Genomic DNA, 19719 nt, shown 5'->3' with positions numbered 1-19719 from the left:
AACAGCACCTAAGAGTTCTTGGGTGGGGCCAAAGCCAGTGATCTATGCAGAGGGCTGCCCATCAGACTGAGGCCCACAATGTGCTGACGTTCATCAGCAAAGCAGAGGTATTGCTTGGTTGACAAAGTTAGTCACGTGTGTGAAAGGCCAGGTGAGGCAGCACTGAGTCTCTCAGCTTCTCTCTGAGAGCTTGTCACTAATCTCAGATGACAGCTTCTCAAGAAATAACTAAGCATCTGCCAGTACCCTGGCATGAAAGATTACAGGGAACAAAATGAATGAAAAATATGTTTATTTCCCTCTGCAAGCCAAAAAAGCTTTCTTCTTGTTGTCCAGTAGACTTTAAATCCAGTCAGAAGAGTGGTGAACTGTTGGCATCCTGAGGTATAGAGGACCTCCATCTCTCACAATGTCCGGACCCAGTCTTTGCTGTGCCTCCAAGGCCCAGGCCTCACCATGCTGGTCCCCAGCACTCAAGAACTTGAAGGCCCAACTCCTCCTCAGGCTTGTGTCTCACATACAAGGACTCAGTACCTCCTGCCTCAGTAGTGTCTCTCCTTCTGCTCCCTATTCTATGTCCATCCTTGTTGGCTTTTCTGGGGCAGAGATGACTCACCCCTGCATCCTGCAGCAGTCCCTCCTGGTCTGACTGGTTTCTTCATGCTCCAGGACACTATGTCTATGGCATTATCAGTATCTTCTTCAAAATACATCTGTTAGAAAGGGTTTCCCACTAGTCAGGACAAATCAAATGCAGAGATCATTACTGCATTAGTAGAATTACTACAGTTGACTCATGCTGTCTGACGTTTCCAACAGTGTGATATCTGGAAGTTGGGGAGCAGGGTTCTGATAGCAGGGCTCAGTCTGAGAGCAAACATGTGAGAACTGGGAGTCTGTAAAGAATGTCCTAGAGTCTAAAGGCAGAAAGTCTAGAGTGCTGGTGTCCAAGATCAGAAGAGGGGACTTCCAGTTCCAGTGAAGAGGGTGGATTTACCTTCCTCAGCCTTTTGACTGACTGGGCCCTCCACCAATTAGATGGTGCCATATTGGGTAAGGGAGGATCTTCCTCAATCTGATTCAAATGGCAGAATCCTCTGAGGAACTCTCACAGGCAAAATTAAAATAACCATGTTCTATGGGCTCTCTGGGTTTTCCTGCTCAGTCAGATGCACTCGAGAGATGAACCGTCACAGAGCTTATTCCATGACTACCCTGCTTAGGAAAGTCCTTCCTCTCAGACCTGTTGCCGGCTCTACCATCTTCAGCCATGTGGGCCCTCTGTGCTCGCCATCTCTTCTGAATGTCCCTCAGCCTGTCCTTGTGTGGCTCACCTTCTGCTCAGCACCCTTCTGTGTCTTCCTCTCCTGGTAGATCAGCTGCCTATTTTAAGAAACCTTCACTTGGTCCCCTCAGTGACTATATCTTGACATTTTCCATGGCTTTTGTGACCATTTCTCACAAAATACAATTAGCTATTTCTAACCCATTACCCATTTCTAACTTCCCCACAAAGGTACAAGATCCTGGAGAGCAAGGGCTGTGTCTGTGTGCACGTGTGTGTGTATGTGTGTGTGTGTGTGTGTGTGTGTGTGTGTGTGTGTGTGTATGGTACATGTGTGACTGTGTGTCTGAATGTATATGTGTGTGTATGTGAGTGTGAATGTACATGTGTATGTGTGTGTGTGTGTACGCATCAGGGTGTGAGTACATGCACACATTGTGTGTATCCAAATGTGTGTATGTGTGCGGATATATGTGTGTGTGCAGGTGCATGTGTGTGTATGTGTATGTGAATGTTTATGTGTGTGTAAGTATGTGTGCATAAGTACATTGTGTGTGTGTGCAGGTGCATGGGGGTGCAAATGCATACATTGTGTGTGTGTGTGTGTGTGTGTGTGTGTGTGTGTGTGTGTGTTTGGAAGCCAGACATTTACTTGAGCTTCATACTTTGGGTGATATTCTACCTTATTTTTATAGAGATGAGATCTTCAACTGGGCAGGAACTCACCAAGTAGACTAGACTGACTTGCCATCCCAGGAATCCTCCTGTCTCCACCTCCCCCACCCTGGGTCTATGGGTGTATGTCACCTTACCTGGCTTGAGGTTAGATGTGAGATTTAGGAGTCAAAGTCGGGTCCCCAGGCTTGCACAGCAAGCACTTTTTCACTTAGCTCTCTCCTGGGCAGAAGGACTGTTGTTTTCATTGTGAATAAAGCTGTGTAGACAGTAGTCAGCTGTCAGTTGAGCCCCAAATTACCCACCTTAAGCTTATCTCTCTTGCTATGTTTTATTTTTCAGTGTTGTTTCTTTTTGTTGGTTTTGAAACAAGGTCTGGCTATATTGCTCAGTTGGGTCTCAGACTCTTGGGTTTAACTCATCTTCTTGCCTCGGCCTCCCTTGTCGTATGAGCACAAGTGTACACCACCAGAGTGGCTTTAACCCACTTCCTATTTTAACTGTCTTTCTAAATATTAAGTGCCTAGTGTTAAGTACTGGAATTATACATCTCTCAAGCCCCTGGGTTCCATGCTAATTGGCTGACCACACACTCACGGACAGGTTACCTAAAGTGACAGAAAGTCCAGGCTCCCCGCAGACTCTGTTGCTACTGGAGCTCATCCTACGGACCTGCTTTGTCAGCCCGGATAGCCATCGGGGAGGAACTGCACCTGGCTTCACAGCTCAAAATTGTTTTCTTAAGTGTTCAGGAGGTTGAAATGGCTAATAAGCAAATTGTCCTCAGGATTCAAATAAGCAGTTAATAAATCCTGGAAGAGGAACAAATCAAAATCCTTCTACGGAGCATATAGGCAAAACCTGTGTTTTCCCTAATCCCAAAACCCCATGGTCACTTCTCTTTCACAATGGTATATGATGCTAGCACCGGATTTTGGGCAGCATCAGATCACCTCTGGGCACACCATCCTCTCAGCTGGAGTGACTCCCTTAAGAGAGTTCCTGAGTCTATGCAAAGGGTTCTACGAGGGTGGAGGGTGTCACGAAACTGGCAGTTTTCTATGTCCCATTTAAATGACAGCACTGTCTTCCAGCCACCATGATACAAATCTGCCAACAGCAGAACACAGACAAGTCAAGGTAAGACCACTGAGCCCCAAAAGCCTATGCATGGAGTCTAAAGGTCGGGTTTAACTCTTTTTTTCCCACCTCGATCTGCTTGTGCTCAAATAAGGACTCCAAGGTCAGGAGAAAAGCTAAATGCCAGGTCGGTGGGGGGGGGGAGGCTACCACCCAGCTGAGGTTCTGATGCTGTGCGTTTTATTTCCTTTCAGGAGAAGCAGAGGTCGACGCCATCTTCGAGGAAGCCTCTTTAGGGATGGAGAAGCTAGATATGAATGTCTCAAAGGGTCGTGGCGCCTGCCACTTCTCAGAGAGCTACAAGCAAGTCTACCTATCATTAACCTACAGTCTCATCTTTATGCTAGGGATGCCCCTCAATGGGGCTGTCTTATGGCTCTCCTGGTGCCAAACCAAGCGCTGGAGCTGTGCCACCATCTACCTGATGAACCTGGTGGTGGCTGACCTGCTTTATATGCTAAGCCTGCCCTTGCTCATCATCACCTACGCGGTGGGTGACACCTGGCTCTTTGGGGAGATGCTGTGCAGGTTGGTGCGGTTCCTGTTCTACACCAACCTCTACAGCAGCATCCTGCTGCTGACCTGCATCTCTCTACACCGCTTCCTAGGAGTGTGCCACCCTCTGAGCTCACTGTCCTACCGGACTCACCGGCACGCCTGGCAGGCAGCTGCTGCCACCTGGACCCTGGTAGTTCTCCAATTGCTGCCGACTCTGGTCTTCTCCCACACAGACTATGTAAATGGCCAGGTGATCTGCTATGACACAGCCAGCCCGGAGCAGTTTGATCATTTCTTCGCCTACAGCATAGTACTGACGTTATCTGGGTTTGTCTTCCCCTCCTTGATCATTCTTGGGTGCTACTCTCTGATGGTTAGGAGCCTGACAAATCCAGTGGAGGACCTCCCAACGACAGGCCACACAGCCCGTGCCAAGTCTATTCGGACCATCCTGCTGGTGTGTGGCCTCTTCACACTCTGTTTTGTGCCCTTCCACATTGCCCGATTCTTCTACTTGATCATCCGCTTCCTGAAGTCACAGGACTGCCAGCTCTTGTGGGCAGCCAGCATGGCCTACAAGGTCTGTAGGCCTCTGGTAAGCATGAGCAGCTGCCTCAATCCAGTCCTGTACTTCTTGTCACAGGGCAACAACAGAGCCCAACTCCTCCAGAAGCTGAGACAAAACAAGGTGGGTGAGCACCCCACTGGTGTGGAAGGAGCACCTAGAGCTAGGCAGATCCAGGCACTGCCAGGATGAAGTACCGAAAGAAAGCTGGACAAAGACCAGGGGCTGGTTCATTGGGGAGGGTCTGGAGTCTTCCTACAGGGGAGCTAGTAGAAAGGATTTTATAGAAATGGCAAGAGATTTGGAAATAAGACTGCAAAAGGAGCCACCAAACCAAGAGTGAGCTGACATTAATATCTTGTGATTTTGGTCTCTGGTCAAAAGTCAGCACCTTGGAAGCCTCTGCTGCAAGCCCCCGTCCCTGACACACTAATGTTGACCTCTCCCCATAACTCAATCATTCTTTTTTCTTCCACGATCATTGCCTGTGGAAGATTTATTTCTGATGTGCCCTATCCCAATGGTATGCTGGTTCCAACAGGAGAGGGACCTTGTCTTACTGCTGACCCCCATCACTGGTCTCTACAGCAGGGCCCTGCAGTATGCTGCACAGTGGATAGAGGCTGAAGGAATGAGAAGATGAAGAGAGGAATGAATGAAGCCCCTACTGTGTGGCAGCAATACACCCACACCTCACAGCAGCCCTTAGAGGCGGGCACTGTTGTCACCTGTTCACAGTCAGGAAACTCAGGCACAGCACACTAGGCTATTGGCAAGTGCATCCATTTGGAGAACACCCACCCAGATCATAACTGAAGGGACTCGTCAAGCAAGACAGGGGCCCTTGAAACATGTGACCCTACATGTCAAGCCTGGGAGTGCCCAAGTGCTCAGCAACACTGCCCGTCCCCTAAGATCATCTGGCTCATTTCCACAGCTGGTTATTGACAGATCACAGAGTCTACCTTTGGACTCTCTTACTACATGTCTTAAGAGTGCCACACTTGGGAAAAGTTCTACCAGATAAAATAGTAGGTATGGAGTCTAATATCTTCCTGAATGACCATTTCTCTTCTTTTTATTTTAACATGATGTTTCCATTCATAACAACCACACCACACACACAGTTTCCATTCTATAAATTAATTTTTAGTTTTTATGTATTTTACAAAATACATTGGTTTAAATTAATTTTTTGTTTAAATTATTTTTTTAATTTAAGGATCAAAGCATTCCAAAAAATAATAACCTTGACAAGACACACACACACACACACACATCTTCTTTTAAACAATACAATCCCCCCAAAGACCTTTCTGACCTAAACAATCATCTACTGCTTCATTATTATCTCCCCAGGAAGAGATGAACAAATCCTTTTCATAAGAGCCAAGCCTCCCCCTCTACTGTCCCACTTTAATTAATGGAAATGTCAGTATAAACCATGTATGTGTCTAAATTACAAAGTTTCATTCTGAAAGTACAGTTTATTGCTTCCAAGGCCACACAATAATTAGCTCAGAACCAAGTGCTGCTTAGAAGAATTCTTCAGGATAATTGGTCTAATGAACAGGCAAAGATGATTTCTAATTAGCAGGTCAGCTGTTTCCATGTAAATGTTTCTACAAGAGCAGAGGGGGCTTCAAACTGTTTATTCATTTGCACTTCTGTCTCTGCCTCTGTCTCTCTGTCTCTCTGTCTCTCTCTCTGTCTCTGTCTCTCTCTGTCTCTTTCTGTCTCTCTCTCTCTGTCTTTCTCTCTCTGTCTCTCTCTCTCCCTCCCTCCCTCCCTCCCTCCCTCCTCCTCATTAGTAGTTTCTTTGCACAGCACACAGGGAAGATTCAGCCAACTTTCCAGTTCTGATTTTTCACTCTCTACATTTTAATACATGGCCACATCTCGGCAGAGTTAGAGTACCAGGTCCCCAGTGGAAGTTTGGAGCCATCCCATGTCCCATGTCATACTAGCCTACCATCCACTGCTTACAATCCCTTTTTTGATCCTTAAGGTGGGAAGAAACTTCCTCTTAGAACCCTCAGCACACAGTGCCTTCATCTCAAGAGTGTGTCACATGCCCAGACAACGTTCTCCTGCCTTTAAAAGTGTAAGCAGCTGTATTAATCTTACTTGTGAAAAGTTAAGATGGAAAATGTCTAACTTAGTTGATACCACATCCTGGTTTTCCAGGAATCGTGTCTCCAGATACTAGAATCAAATCAGTGTGTTCCCATTGTGAAGGAAACTGTGGCTCCTATAACACAGGAGGGTGTTCTACACATCTTTTGTGATTAGTGAAAACTCCTTACACAAGGAAACCAAAAAGACCAAATGTCCCTTTTGAGAGTGCCCACCTCTGCAGGAAAAACTGGGACCTTAGCACCTCAGCATCTTCTGTAGTCTTTCTGGTTGTTTGGACAGGTTAAAAAACAAAACTGAAAGTCAGCAAGTATTATGTTCCAATATAATTAGAGCTATAATGGATAAAAATGACTATGGTCACCAAAACAGCTAATCATGACTGCAGCTCTTCAGGAGGTCACAGGCCATAGGAGAAATAAAATGTAAAACCATACAAGTCATGTGTGAACACTAATTAACAATGGAAGCAGCCACAAAGAAGCCCTGTCAGCTGCTCGTTATCAAACAGAGACCCACATCTCCAGGTTTCCAGGGAGCAGGTGGGAACACTAGGGTGGAGAGGAGCCTAGAAGGGGCTATGCATAGCTGAAAGCTCAATGCGATTTAGCTCCAAAAGCTTCTCCAAGCAGCAAAGAAAACAGGAAGTGGCATCAGCATGAGTAAATTCATAGGAGAGCATTGGGTGGCTTCTAACAGGAAGGAGTTAAAGACTTGGCTGGAAGAGCAGGCTGAAGTGCAGCCATGGAGCCTCCCAAAGCCAGCAGAGGCATCACTTCTTTTTTTTTTTGGGGGGGGGGGTGTTTCGAGGCAGGGTTTCTCTGTATAGCCTTGGCTGTCCTGGCATGGAGAATAGCCAACTGCACCTGAGCAGAGCAAGCTGATGGCCTAGCTGCCCCAGAACTTAAGTGAATTGGAGAAAATAAATAAAAATGTCACAGACAGAGTCCTATCGGGTCTCTTAAATCAGGTTTCCTTCCCTTCAAAGCTATCCTACATAGCACTTCCCTCCACCTTCATTAAAGACCATTATTTCCAAGGGGCTATGAATATGCCTCAGTGAGTCAAGCACTGCTGCAGAAGTTACAACAACCTGAATTCAGATTTCCAAAAGTAGAGGCATGAGCACACAGCTCACCCACGTGAGATGGTGGGCAGAGAATAATCCCCTGAGGTCAAAGGCCAAAGAGCATACACAGCAACAAACAGCCTGTGAAAAATAAGGTAGGAAATATAGCTGTGGTGACCTTGAGCCTCTACCTCCTAAGCGCAAGTGCTAGGATTACAAGGTACAGTGCACCCCATTTGTGTGGGAATGGGGGTTGTCATGCGTACAAGGCAAATAGCCTACCAAGTAAACCACCTCTCCAGTTCCCAGTTTATCATTCCTTTGATACTTTCAAAGCTGAGTCTTTCTATTATGTTTCCCTTCCCACTGGTTTACTTAGTTTCATTCTTCCCAATGTATTGAAGTTCTATAATGCAATTAATGCCACCCTAGTTCTGCCCACTCTCCAAGTCTTAGATCCCTACAATGGCCTTCTGATAACCAACATTTTCCTCATTCTCCTCTTAGTTTTCAGCATCCCCCTTGCTTCCTCTCTGCTCTGGTTGTAATGTTGCTATGTTGCTGTGTGCTGTGGATTGAGAACAGAGTCATGAGGGAAATAAAGAGACCCAAGATAAGAAAGGATCCTGCATCAGTCCCAAGGTTGGAGTCAGCTGTCCAGAGTGCTACCAGCGGGCTGGAGGAACTGGAGTCCACGGTCTGTGGGGATGGAAAACTTAGACGTTTGGAGAAGGTTCTCTCTGTATATAGAGTGGGAGATAGTGGGCTCAGGAAAATGGAAGGGAGGAAGTCCCACTTTTTAGTGCTGTGGTTGAAGAGGTGAGAGCAAAAGAGTATGTGAGGCTGGGCTGTAATAGGCTGGTAGGCCAGCCTGGGCACAGATGTAGAGAATCTGTGGAGGTGACTAGAAATGAGGGAAGGTGAGGTATAGAAAAGTGCTTCTTCTTCTTCTTCTTCTTCTTCTTCTTCTTCTTCTTCTTCTTCTTCTTCTTCTTCTTCTTCTACTGCTGCTGCTGCTGCTCCTCTTCCTCCTCCTTCTCATTCTCCTCTTCCTCCTCCTCCTCCTCCTCCTTTTCTGTTTTGTTTTGTTTTGTTTTGTTTTTCCTTTGAGGCAGGGTCTCATGTATTCCTGGCTGGCCTTGAACTCAATGTAGCCAACAGTGACTTTGAACTCCCAATCCTCTTGTGCCCAATTGCTGGAATTAGAGACCTGCTCTACAGTGCTCAGTGCAGTGCTAAGAATAAAATGCATGGCTTTGTGCTTCTTGGGCAAGCATTATACCAATAGAGCTATATCTCACTGCACCATCACCCCTGTACTTAAATTATGTGCTCACACACATGTGCATGCTTATGTGTGTGTGTACCGGGAACATGTGTGTTATGACACATAACAGCTATTGGACCTCACCTATTATTTTACCTTCTTTCTTTTTTTGGGAGGAGGGGGAGAGGTCACAAGGATGGGGAACACGGGAGAACTGGGGAACGAGTGCGATTGAGGTACATGATGTGAAATTCCCAAATTATCAATAAAAATATTATGTTAAGGAAATTAAAAGGAATACAAGAAGTCTTTTGGCTCGGGTTCTACAAGGTTCAATTCCTCCTGATGGGAGGGCACACTGGAGCACAGAAGTTCACATCACAGCCCGACAAGAAGCAGAGAGTGGAAGAAGGAAGTCATCAGGGATAATAGAGCCTCCAATGGCCATGACCCTCCTCCTGCCCCAGCCAGTGCCCTACTTCCTCCAGCTAGATCCCGCCTCTCAGTTTCCAGAACCCCCAGTGTAACACAGCAGCTGGGGACACAACGGTCACAGCATTAACCCATGGGAGACATTTCAAAGTCAAACCATAACTATACCCACCAATTTCAACTTTACAAAATCCAGAATACAAACTACCTGCATGAATTGCCACTTTTTCCTTTGTAGTCTATCTTCCAAAGACAGTAAAAAGTGGGAATTCTTGGGAGGAAAAAAAATCACTTGCAATTAAGCATAACCTGGGATTATAAACTTGTGTATTCTCATTATCTTTTACTTTCCTATAAACAAGCCACATCTCTGGAGGATTTCAATTTCCCAGCTTTTGGGTTTGTTATGGACTTGTTGTTGCTAATGTATCAAACTACTTCAAAGGTAATGGCTTCATGAAGAAATCCGTGTGAAGAAGCAGAACTTACGTTCTCGAAGCAAGCTGTAGCTGGGCATTTTTATAGTGCTTAAATCACAAACACAAAGCAAAATGTGCCATTTCAAGAAAATTGAAGAATCGCAGAGTCTGAGAATGCTCCACTCTGCCAGTAGAGGAACACATTGGGAAAGAGACCTTTATAAAGCATTAGCCCATCAAGCCATGCAGCCGCACTGAAGGCTCTTTATGGCCTCCCTTTTATGGCCTTGGGTTTGTTTTTCTTTTTTTTTCTTTTGCAAGGGTAAGCTACACTTTCTTTTGCAATTCTACCCTGATTTCTGTAATCTTAATCATTCTCCCTGACTGCTGCTGCTTCCTTCCCCCCACCCTCCCCCACTCCGCCCCTGCCACCACCCCAGTTCCCAACTGCTTCAACAACACACTTATGACCTGCTAGTTACAAAGAACAAACCCCATCAGCCCATGATTGACGATCTCATGCTGTTTCTCCCTACCTACCCCTTCAGGTAGCTCTCGTGGCTTCTGTGAATTGCCATGCTTCCTATTTTCTAATGTCCTGCAAGAGGGAGAGGAGGGGTGTGCCCTTAGAACTGTGACCTCAGAACTGTGACCTCCTCACCCCCCTACTCATAGGTTTATGGTAGCTCTGCATCTTGACTCAATCAGTTTGCTGCCTCCCTGAAGCTGCCAAGCCTAAACCTTGTCCCACCAGGAACCCTTCCCATCCATGTCCACTCTAAAACTATTCTAAGTGTATTGGGTACTTACTTATTACAAGCTCAACAAAGCCAGTATTGAGCTTATTTGCCTCCCAAATTACAGCCCTGTCCTGTGGTCTCATTGGTCAAAGGACAGCACCTTCCATCCAAGCCAGAAATCTAGAAGGTGACCTTCATTTGAGTCTTTGTTTCTCACTGTACGTCCCTGAATGGCCATACTCTCAGTTGAAGCTCCCAGCCATTGTCGGAATTCATCTCTCCATTACATCCTGCTATGGCTGAAGTTCAAGTACTATTACCTCTCCAGCATACTGCTCCTGTCTACTAACCATTCTCCTGCCTCCAAATTCGCACCCTCTAACTACAATCTGTTCCCTTCCTACTGCTTCCAGTTGTTCTAAAGTGCAAACTAAGTCTTGACAATCCTCAACATAAAATTCTTCCCAAAGCCAAAGACCCCAATGCTGAGTGTGGAGAAGAGGCCTCAGCCATCTGCCTTGCACCAACCCTTTCAACATAAACTCTCCTGTGAAGCTTATACTATTTCCACTTCCTAGCAGGCTTGTTCAACCTTAGGGGCTAGTTTGCCTCTTGTGCTCTCCCTGCCCCTTCTCCACCTAAATGAATCAGCCAATTACTTCTACATAATGAGGTTCAAAGACCTTCTCTTGAGGAATCTTGGAGCTTTCGGGTTCTCTAAATCCTTAGTCCATATTCACTCATCATAGGTCTCTATGATGGAAGTCTCTGAGCTATTGACCAGCACCTGGGACCACTACTAGCTGAGCAAGACAGTCCATGTCTTCTGCATCCCTGAATCACCAACTCTAGTAAACATGCTTATGTCCAATGATCCCATGAAATGAATGATAGTAAAAAGCTCATGCATTGCAGGGTTGCTGTAAGTAACAATAATGTACTGTGTATGTTTTCTATTCTTTTCTATTCTTTTCTTTTCTTTTCTTTTCTTTTCTTTTTTAAACTGAGCCAGAACACTGGTATGTGCCAGCACTCAGGATGTGGAGGGTGGCAAATCTTTGTGAGTTTGAGGCCAGCTTGGACTACACAGGCCAACCGGAGCTACACATGAGACTCAGTCTCAATAAATTAAATAAGTAAATAAACAAATAAATGCAAGCTAAATAGATTTTTAATTTTTTTAGCTATGAGAAATTATATTTAGAGAGAGCATTGCATTGGCTAATTCTATGTCCACTAGACACAAGCTAGTCATTTTAGAAAAAGAAACATCAGTTGAGAAAATGACCCCCACCAGATTAGCCTATGAACAAGCCTATTCATTTTAATAATGGATGGTTAATGTGGGAGGGCCCAACTCACTGTGGTTGGCACCACCACTGAGAAGAACAACCTTGGTACTATGAGAAAGAGAGCTGGTGAGTTAGGCATGAGGAGCAAGGCAGTGAGAAGCGTTCTATGGCCCTGGCTTCTCTGGGTACCCTTCCTCATGAAATTTCCTTGCCATCAATAAAATTTTAACCCTTGGCTCTGTTTTAATCCCAAAAGTTCTTTTTTGAAAAGTTACCTTTTCAAACAATAGAATTCAAACTTGACAGTGATTGTGTTCTTTGTGCATTTTAAAACATTTTTTACATACTTATTGTAGAAAAATTGGAAAATACAACTCAGGAAACAATCCTCTAGAGACATTGGTATAGTCATCCTTCACACATATTTGTTTGTATTTATAGAAATGGCAGCATCCACATAACACCACCTGTATTACTCCCCACTGGTGTGGTTTCCACAAAGCCACTTAATAACCACTTAAAATTCCACTTTAAGCATGCTGTTGTATAAGTCTCTCTTGAAACATTCTCTCCAAGAGAAGAATTTCTACTACCTGGGAATCAAACTCTGTCTGGGAAAGCTGGAATTTACTAGATTAACAGGCGATCCCTCCCCAAGTTACAGACACATTAGCCATCTGCTGGGGGTGGGGCAGGGCGGGGCCAACCAGCCAAGCTGCACACCTCTCAGGGCTGTGCAGTTACTGCACCTTGGCTGTGTAGGATGTGCTTTTGCAACCCATTCTGTAAGTCCTTTCCAAGAAGATATCTGATCATACTCTCCCCTCACCCAACTCCACTGATATCCTCTCCTACCACCCCACCCACCCAACTCCATGTCCCTTTAAAAAAAACAAAAAAACAAAAAAAAAGTTAGGACCAAATCGGTGCCCTAAAATAGTAGTGCTACTGACAATGTCCTATGCAGAAGCCTAAATTCAGCATTCTTCAGGAATCACACAATAAAGGCTTCTGTTTACCAGGAACTGTCATTAATCTGCCCCAAAGGCCAAATACCTTGAGCAAGAGCACCTGGTTTCCAGTCCAAACAGCCTGTGTCAGCTAAAAGTCCCTCACCTTGCTGAGTTGCTTCCTTCTGTCCCACCCCCAAGACAGCTTGGCAGTCTGATCATCAGGAAACCTTTCTTGCTACAGAGAAACCAAAATATGCAAGCAAAACACCACTAAAACCAAGAATGCCGAAACACCACAAAATCAGACAAGACTACAAACATACCCTTAAGTTCTTCTTGTGTTGGCCAACCCAGAAGTGTGGATAATGTACACAGTGAGACTCTATTTAGAGAAAACTAATTTTCCTTTGCCAACAGGTACCAACTGCAGATAACTTCTTGGCTAGGTGTGAAAGCTAGTGTCCACTTTCCCTCATCTGTGCAGAGGGTGTGTGTGTGTGTGTGTGTGTGTGTGTGTGTGTGTGTGTGTAGTCACTGAGTTCATGTGTGATGCAACCTTGTAAGTCATTCCTGCTCCTGGACAACCAATAAAACCCCAGTTTCTAGGAGTATGGTGGCACACACCTTTAACTCTAGTGGAAATCTGAGTTAGAGCTCAAAGGGTCTATATAGCAAGTTCCAAGCTAGTCAAGGCTATGTAGCAAGACCTTGATGAAAAAGAGAAGGAGGAGGAGAAAGAGGGAGAGGAAGAGGACGAGGAGAAGAGAAGGGAGAAGGAAGGAGGAGGGGATGAGGAGGATTCATTGGTTAGCCAAGTTGGACTTCACTGTAATTGAGTCTTTGGTCTGTAGTGGGCTCCCCTCCCAGGGTGAATAATCATGTGTTTTGCACCGCCCCATGAAAACTCTCACTTGTGTTTTCTTTTAGCACAATATTAAGAGGCTAAAGCTGACACACTCCAGCATGCCTCCCCCCCCCCAAGCCAACCAGCTTGTAGGTAAGTTGAAGCAGTCCCTGGTGTCAGCACTCTTGCCAGCAATATAATAGGAAGAACTCTACACATGAGCTGTCTCTAAGTTCCACAGATTGCACTTCCCAAAACTTGTGTCTTGGGGATACTCCTCTGACCAGAAGCCTGGGCCTAACACATGCATGGTGCTGCACTGGCTCATCCCCCACCCCCACACTGCAGCACCACAAAAACAACTCAAACTACAGATGTGAACGACTCCCTGTCAAGCCATTATAAAGCCCAGAATGAAGATTCTGTTTAGAATGTATGTGATTGTCCAATGGTTTCATAAGGGTAAATATTAAATATAAGGTTTCTAAGCCAGAAGGCATGCAGTCCACCAAGCCTTTTTGGATCATTTTGTTTGTATTGTCATTTGCTATGTGCACTCCAGTAGTGACATGCACAACAGGCCCCAAAATGCTGAGTGCTGTCCCGAGGCAAAAAGTTCACAGAAACTTAGTCTTCTGGAACCATGGCATCCTGTATAACGAATGCGCCAATGTCCTTGCTTTAGTTGGTAAATGGATCTGTGTGCTTTCCCTTAATATTGCTTTATTGTGAGTGCCTCTATTTGACATATAGCTAAGTTAGATTCTTCACCAGTCCTAGGCAGTCAGCCCTTGAGCAGACCCTGGGCATGGATACCTAAGTCATTGTGAAAGAACCCCAAGGGGAGTCACTCTTCGGGGAGGCGCACACCCAATAGGACACTCAGACCATACTCGTTGTGATAACACGAGGCTTTTTTTTAAATTTTTTTATTACGTATTTTCCTCAATTACATTTCCACTGCTATCCCAAAAGTCCCCCACACCCTCCCCCCTCCCCACCCTCCTACCCACCCATTCCCATTTTTTGGCCCTGGCGTTCCCCTGTACTGGGGCATATAAAGTTTGCCTGACCAATGGGCCTCTCTTTCCATTGATGGCCGACTAGGCCATCTTTTGATACCTATGCAGCTAGAGTCAAGAGCTCTGGGGTACTGGTTAGTTCATAATGTTGTTCCACCGATAGGGTTGTAGATCTCTTTAGCTCCTTGGATACTTTCTCTAGCTCCTCCATTCCCTGTGATCCATCCAATAGTTGACTGTGAGCATCCACTTCTGTGTTTGCTAGTCCCCGGCCTAGTCTCACAAGGGACAGTTATATCACGGTCCTTGCATCAAAGGCTTGCTAGTGTATTCCATGGTGTCATCGTTTGGAGGCTAATTATGGGATGGCTCCCTGGATATGGCAGTCTCTAGATGGTCCATCCTTTTGTCTCAGCTCCAAATTTTGTCTCTGTAACTCCTTCCATGGGTGATTGTTTCCAATTCTAAGAAGGAGCAAAGCTTTTAATGGCACACACACACACAAACAACAAAAGAGCGCTCAAGCCAGCATGCTGGGGTCGAAACTCATGCACTGCGCAGGGGGCAGGGGAGTTCGACCCCGGCCCAAACTTCTTACAGACTTATAAAGGCAAAAACCACAAACCAAAAAGGGAGGGAGCCGAAGGAATTTGCGCGGTTACACATGATTGGCGTATTTAAATGTCAGTGAGGTGATTACAAATTAACAGGGCAGTATGTGCTAGTTAAGGTGTAGGGGGGCACAAGGGCTTGGACTTCTCGAGGTCAGCAGGACACCTGGTCAGTGTATGATTTATGGTGGGCTATAGGGAGGTGCCACCCGGGAGGCGCCATCCTGCCAGATGGCCATTTGGTCCTGATAGCCCTGGCTAGTTCCTGCACTTTCTTTTTTATCTTTTATGGCCGGACATTCTTAGCTACAGGGTGGATCTGGCTGTGCCTGGATCCGCCTGGGTCTATTCTTCAGCCCTGAATTTCTTGGGCTTAGCTACCACAATGCTATAAGACCCAAAATTAAAAGTTTTCTCTTCATTTGCCCTAAACAGGAATTTACCATTATCTAGGAAGAAGGAAGTTTGTGATCTAAGGAGCAACCAGAATAGATACTTAGAACTATACATAGCTGAGTTACACCCATACACAAGAATTTACAATGGCCTAGGGGGAAGGTGGACTATACAATGGACTAGAATAGGAACTATGGCAAGGGCAAGAAAGCCCTTGCCCATGGCTACTAAGATTAAACTGGCTTTAGATGGGGCTGGTTTTGATCCCAGTTGTTAACATTGAATCTTATCCCAGCTGGTTCCTGCCAGTTCTTCCGTGTTTGCATTCCTCTGCTTTATGTAAGAATCCGGTAACCTCATTGTACCTTGCCGGTGTGTCACCTAACTTCCCTACTTTCTTCTGTATAAAAAGTTTGATGCTCAATTTGACAAATTACACTCAGATCCACACTCCCTTGTGTTGCATCTGTTTGTCACCCCTCCATCTCGCCGACTCCTTTGCCCACCTATAACCAGAAACCCGTCCTGTGCAGATAGGAGACTCAAAGGGGTTAGTCTGTGGCAGTTGGCCCCCGAACAGGGACTTAGGGATAGGTGAGTCTTTATTTCTTTTTCCTTCTTTTTTCTTTTTCTTCTTTATTTTCTCAGGCAAGGATAGGATCTCATTACCCTGCTGCAGACGGGCTGATAAAGATAAATCAGTTAAGGACGAGAAAGTAATTTTACCATGGGGAAGTCTGACATTAAAACATGTTTAGCCGTCTCACCAGCCATAGTAAAGGAGTACGCTGTAGTGACGAAGGGACAGAAACTCAGCACCAATTTTAAGAATTTCTGTGAGAATGAAAAGCGTTCTCACTCGCGGAGACAGCGGGTCCGTAACATCGCGTCCCCTGCGCCGCCCCGAGGGCTGTGCTAGCCCGACTGGCCATGAACGATACCCTGTTCCAGCTGAAGTTCACAGCGAAGCAGCTGGAGAAACTGGCCAAGAAGGCCGAGAAGGACTCCAAGGCTGAGCAGGCCAAAGTGAAGAAGGCCCTTCAGCAGAAAAATGTGGAGTGTGCTGGGGTATATGCTGAAAATGCCATCAACAAGAAGAATGAAGGTGTAAACTGGCCTCCCGTGTGGACACAGTGGCCTCCAAGGTGCAGACAGCTGTGACCATGAAGGGGGTGACCAAGAATATGGCCCAGGTGACCAAGGCTCTGGACAAGGCCCTGAGCGCCATGGACCTTCAGAAGGTGTCTGCAGTGATGGACAGATTTGAGCAGCAGGTGCAGAACCTGGATGTGTACACATCGGTAATGGAGGATTCTGTGAGCTCTGCTACCATGCTGACCACGCCTCAGGAGCAGGTCGACAGCCTCATTGTCCAGATAGCTGAGGAAAACGGCCTGGAGGTCCTAGACCAGCTCAGCCAGCTGCCAGAGGGAGCGTCTGCTGTGGGTGAGAGCTCTGTGCGCAGCCAGGAGGACCAGCTGTCCCGGAGGTTGGCTGCCCTGAGGAATCAGCACGTCCATGGTAGGTGCTGCCTCCCTTGTCCTATGATGTTCTGGAGGCTTCTGCCCAACTGCGCTTCACTTTCTCCAACCCTTCGTAGCTGCCTGGGCTCTTTTCCAACCTGTCAGGCTGGCGCCTTAGAATTGAGCCTTAGGTTGGGCAGCAGGTCTCTGTCCTGGTATTGAATTTGCACAAGTGTGTGGTGACATATGTGCGTGTGGGCCACAGCTGGAGGATGGCAAGCTTTCTGTTGTCCTCTGCTTATGTGGAGTTGACAGGGTTTGGCCTGCAGATGTGTGTGGACTTGAGCCCAGTGCTTTGGGGACTTCAGATTCCAGTGACTGCACACCCGCTCTGTGCTGTGGCCAGAGAGGGTCAGAACCATTCCTCCTTTGCCAGGTAACTCTTGGGAGCCTCTCCCCCTTCTGCAGACAGGAAATCCCAGTGTGTGACAGCCCTTAAGGTTCCTGTGGACTTTGTGTACCAAGGTGTTCAGTCCACCAACACTGACCTGGGGCCTTTACAAATGGTTGCTCTCCTCCATCTTCCCAGGGCTGCGGTCCTGGTGTCTACTGCCGGCCGGCTGAGTCTGCGTGGGCTTTCTGTCCCTCGGCTCCCTTTCCCAGCCCACAGGAACAAAAGTACCATCCACTTTCAACTCCAGCTCCTTCCTAAGAGATTCTTCCACCTTACTCTGCAGCTGCCTCTGGAAGAACTTTGGGCTGCTGGGGCTGAACTGTCTGCTTGATGCTGACAGACTCCTAGTGTCAGCTCCCAGGCCGCCTTAGAGCTGCTCATTCCTGAATGACTGGCTCCCCTGCCCTTTTAGACAAAAGCTGCTGCTTTCAGCCTTCTCCACGGGAGAGCCTGGCTGGCTAACAGAGGGAGCCTGAGTCAGTCACATTTGGCTGCTGGCAGCAAGCTCTCTATCCCTCCGCAGTGAGGAAGGTGGCAGCGAGCAGGTAGACCTGGAGACTGCACGGCTGCTTATTGGTCTTCTATCTCCTGAAGTTTACTCATGTTCTTAAAATTCCTGGTGATTTTGTTCTTTTGCCAATGTAGAAAGCATAGTGGACGGGTTGTGTTTGTCCCAGCCCTCTCTGTAGGATGAGCAGTGCAGCGGTGCCCACAGGTTTACATACAAGTTTGAAGGCCTACCTGTGTTTGGTTTCTTCTGTTCTGCACTTTGGAGTCCCTGGGTAGTCCAAATTACAAGTTGATGTTATAGGTGAGGACCAAGGTACAATCTAACCATGGGCCCCCACAAAGCTTCCTGAAATCAACTTATATGTTAGGTGTTGAGAGTGGCTGCAGTCTCGGGATAACTTGTGAGTTCCCTGGGTCCTGGAGGGTGCAGGGTTTGTGAAACAGTAGTAGGGATGGGCGAGCTGGGCTGGGTTCATCAGAATGGGCGTGTCTGCCTTCACAGTGCTGTCGTAAGTAAATAAAGGGATTGGTGAAGCGAAAGAAAGGAAGAAAGAAAGAAAGAAAGAAAGAAAGAAAGAAAGAAAGAAAGAAAGAAAGAAAGAAAGAAAGGAAGGAAGAAAGGAAGAAAGGAAAGAACGAAAGAACGAAAGAACGAAAGAACGAAAGAACGAAAGAACGAAAGAACGAAAGAAAGAAAGAAAGAAAGAAAGAAAGAAAGAAAGAAAGAAAGAAAGAAAGAAAGAAAGAAAGAAAAGTGTTCTCAGGGAAATCAAGCTGCATGTTTCGGTTGTGAAAACCCGGGAAACATGAGGAAGGACTGTAAAAATCCCTCAGGAAACAAGAAGGGCCTTCCTCCAGGTCTCTGCCCATGCTGTGGAGGAAAGAACCTTGGAGGAATGATTGCAAATCAAAGTCCCATAGAGATGGGACTCCGATCACTAAAGAAGCAGGTAAGACAAAAAACTAAAGGGGAAACACTTAGCCCCATTCAGGAACTGTGGACCTCATTATAGGACACAGCCCCAGTTAATATAAAAACTTCAAGTTTTGGATTCTTATACTTTAGGTAAAATCAAGTTATGGTTAAAGCATTCAAAAGGGATTTCATAAAAGTCAAAGAATAGCTCAATTCTTACTGTTAACCTTATTTCCAATCCGGCACTGTGTCAAAAATTCTTAGATAAGGCTTTATTGGAAGTTTAAAAAAATCATATCCTCAAGCAAATAGAATTCATTTTGTGGATAGCATTTTTGTTTGTTGCAGAAAGTGGAGAGCATTTTGCAGATGGCTGTAAAATGGTTGACTAAGTGTGGGCTGATGATGGCTTCAAAAAAGATTCAGCATGGGGAACTTTTAGGCTTTTTGAGACATTTAGTGTATAGAGATTGTGTGTTTTCTCAGAGAATTGCCTTCAGATTAAATAAATTGGAAGTTTTGGATGCTTGCCAGAAGCTGTTAGAGAATTTTGGGTTTAAATCCTGGTTTGACAAGCCGCCTTTTATAAGCAGGAAAGGAGAGGAGAGGGGGAGGGGGAGGGGGAGGGGGAGAGGGACAGGAAGGAGGGGAGGGGGAGAGGGAAAGGAGAGAAATAGATTTTGGAGCTCTCCCAGGGACCGAGAGAAATCGGTAGATGTCCTGCTTCCTCTCTGGCCCCTACAGGAGAAATCCTTAGTTTTGATTACATCGAGTTCTCTACCTTCTTTGTATTGTGTATGTTTGGTGAACCAATCTGTCCACGTGTCAGTTCATGTATGTTTTTGTTTCGTGTCTGAATGATTGTTTCATTGTCTGAATGACTGACTGTTCTATGTTTCATGTTGAAAAGAAAAGGAAAAAAAAATGGTTAAAACTTTACCTGCTGATTCACCCTCAGTTTGCACAGGGGAGGCTGAGAGAGGCCCTGCACGTTAGCCAAAAATGAAGCACAGCAGGAGAGACCCAGGGAAA

At 46.0% G+C, this 19719-nt stretch overlaps 2 pseudogenes; both read left to right on the top strand.

The window, feature by feature from the left end:
• Gm412 (predicted gene 412) lies at window positions 3360–4277 on the top strand (annotated as a pseudogene).
• Window positions 16209–18306, top strand: Gm8515 (predicted gene 8515; annotated as a pseudogene).
• Window positions 18307–19719: the final 1413 nt, after the last annotated feature.

The sequence above is a fragment of the Mus musculus genome, chromosome 3 (assembly GCF_000001635.26).
Source record: "Mus musculus strain C57BL/6J chromosome 3, GRCm38.p6 C57BL/6J".
Classification (NCBI taxonomy): Eukaryota; Metazoa; Chordata; class Mammalia; order Rodentia; family Muridae; genus Mus; species Mus musculus.
This window is presented reverse-complemented; position numbering and strand designations above follow the sequence as displayed.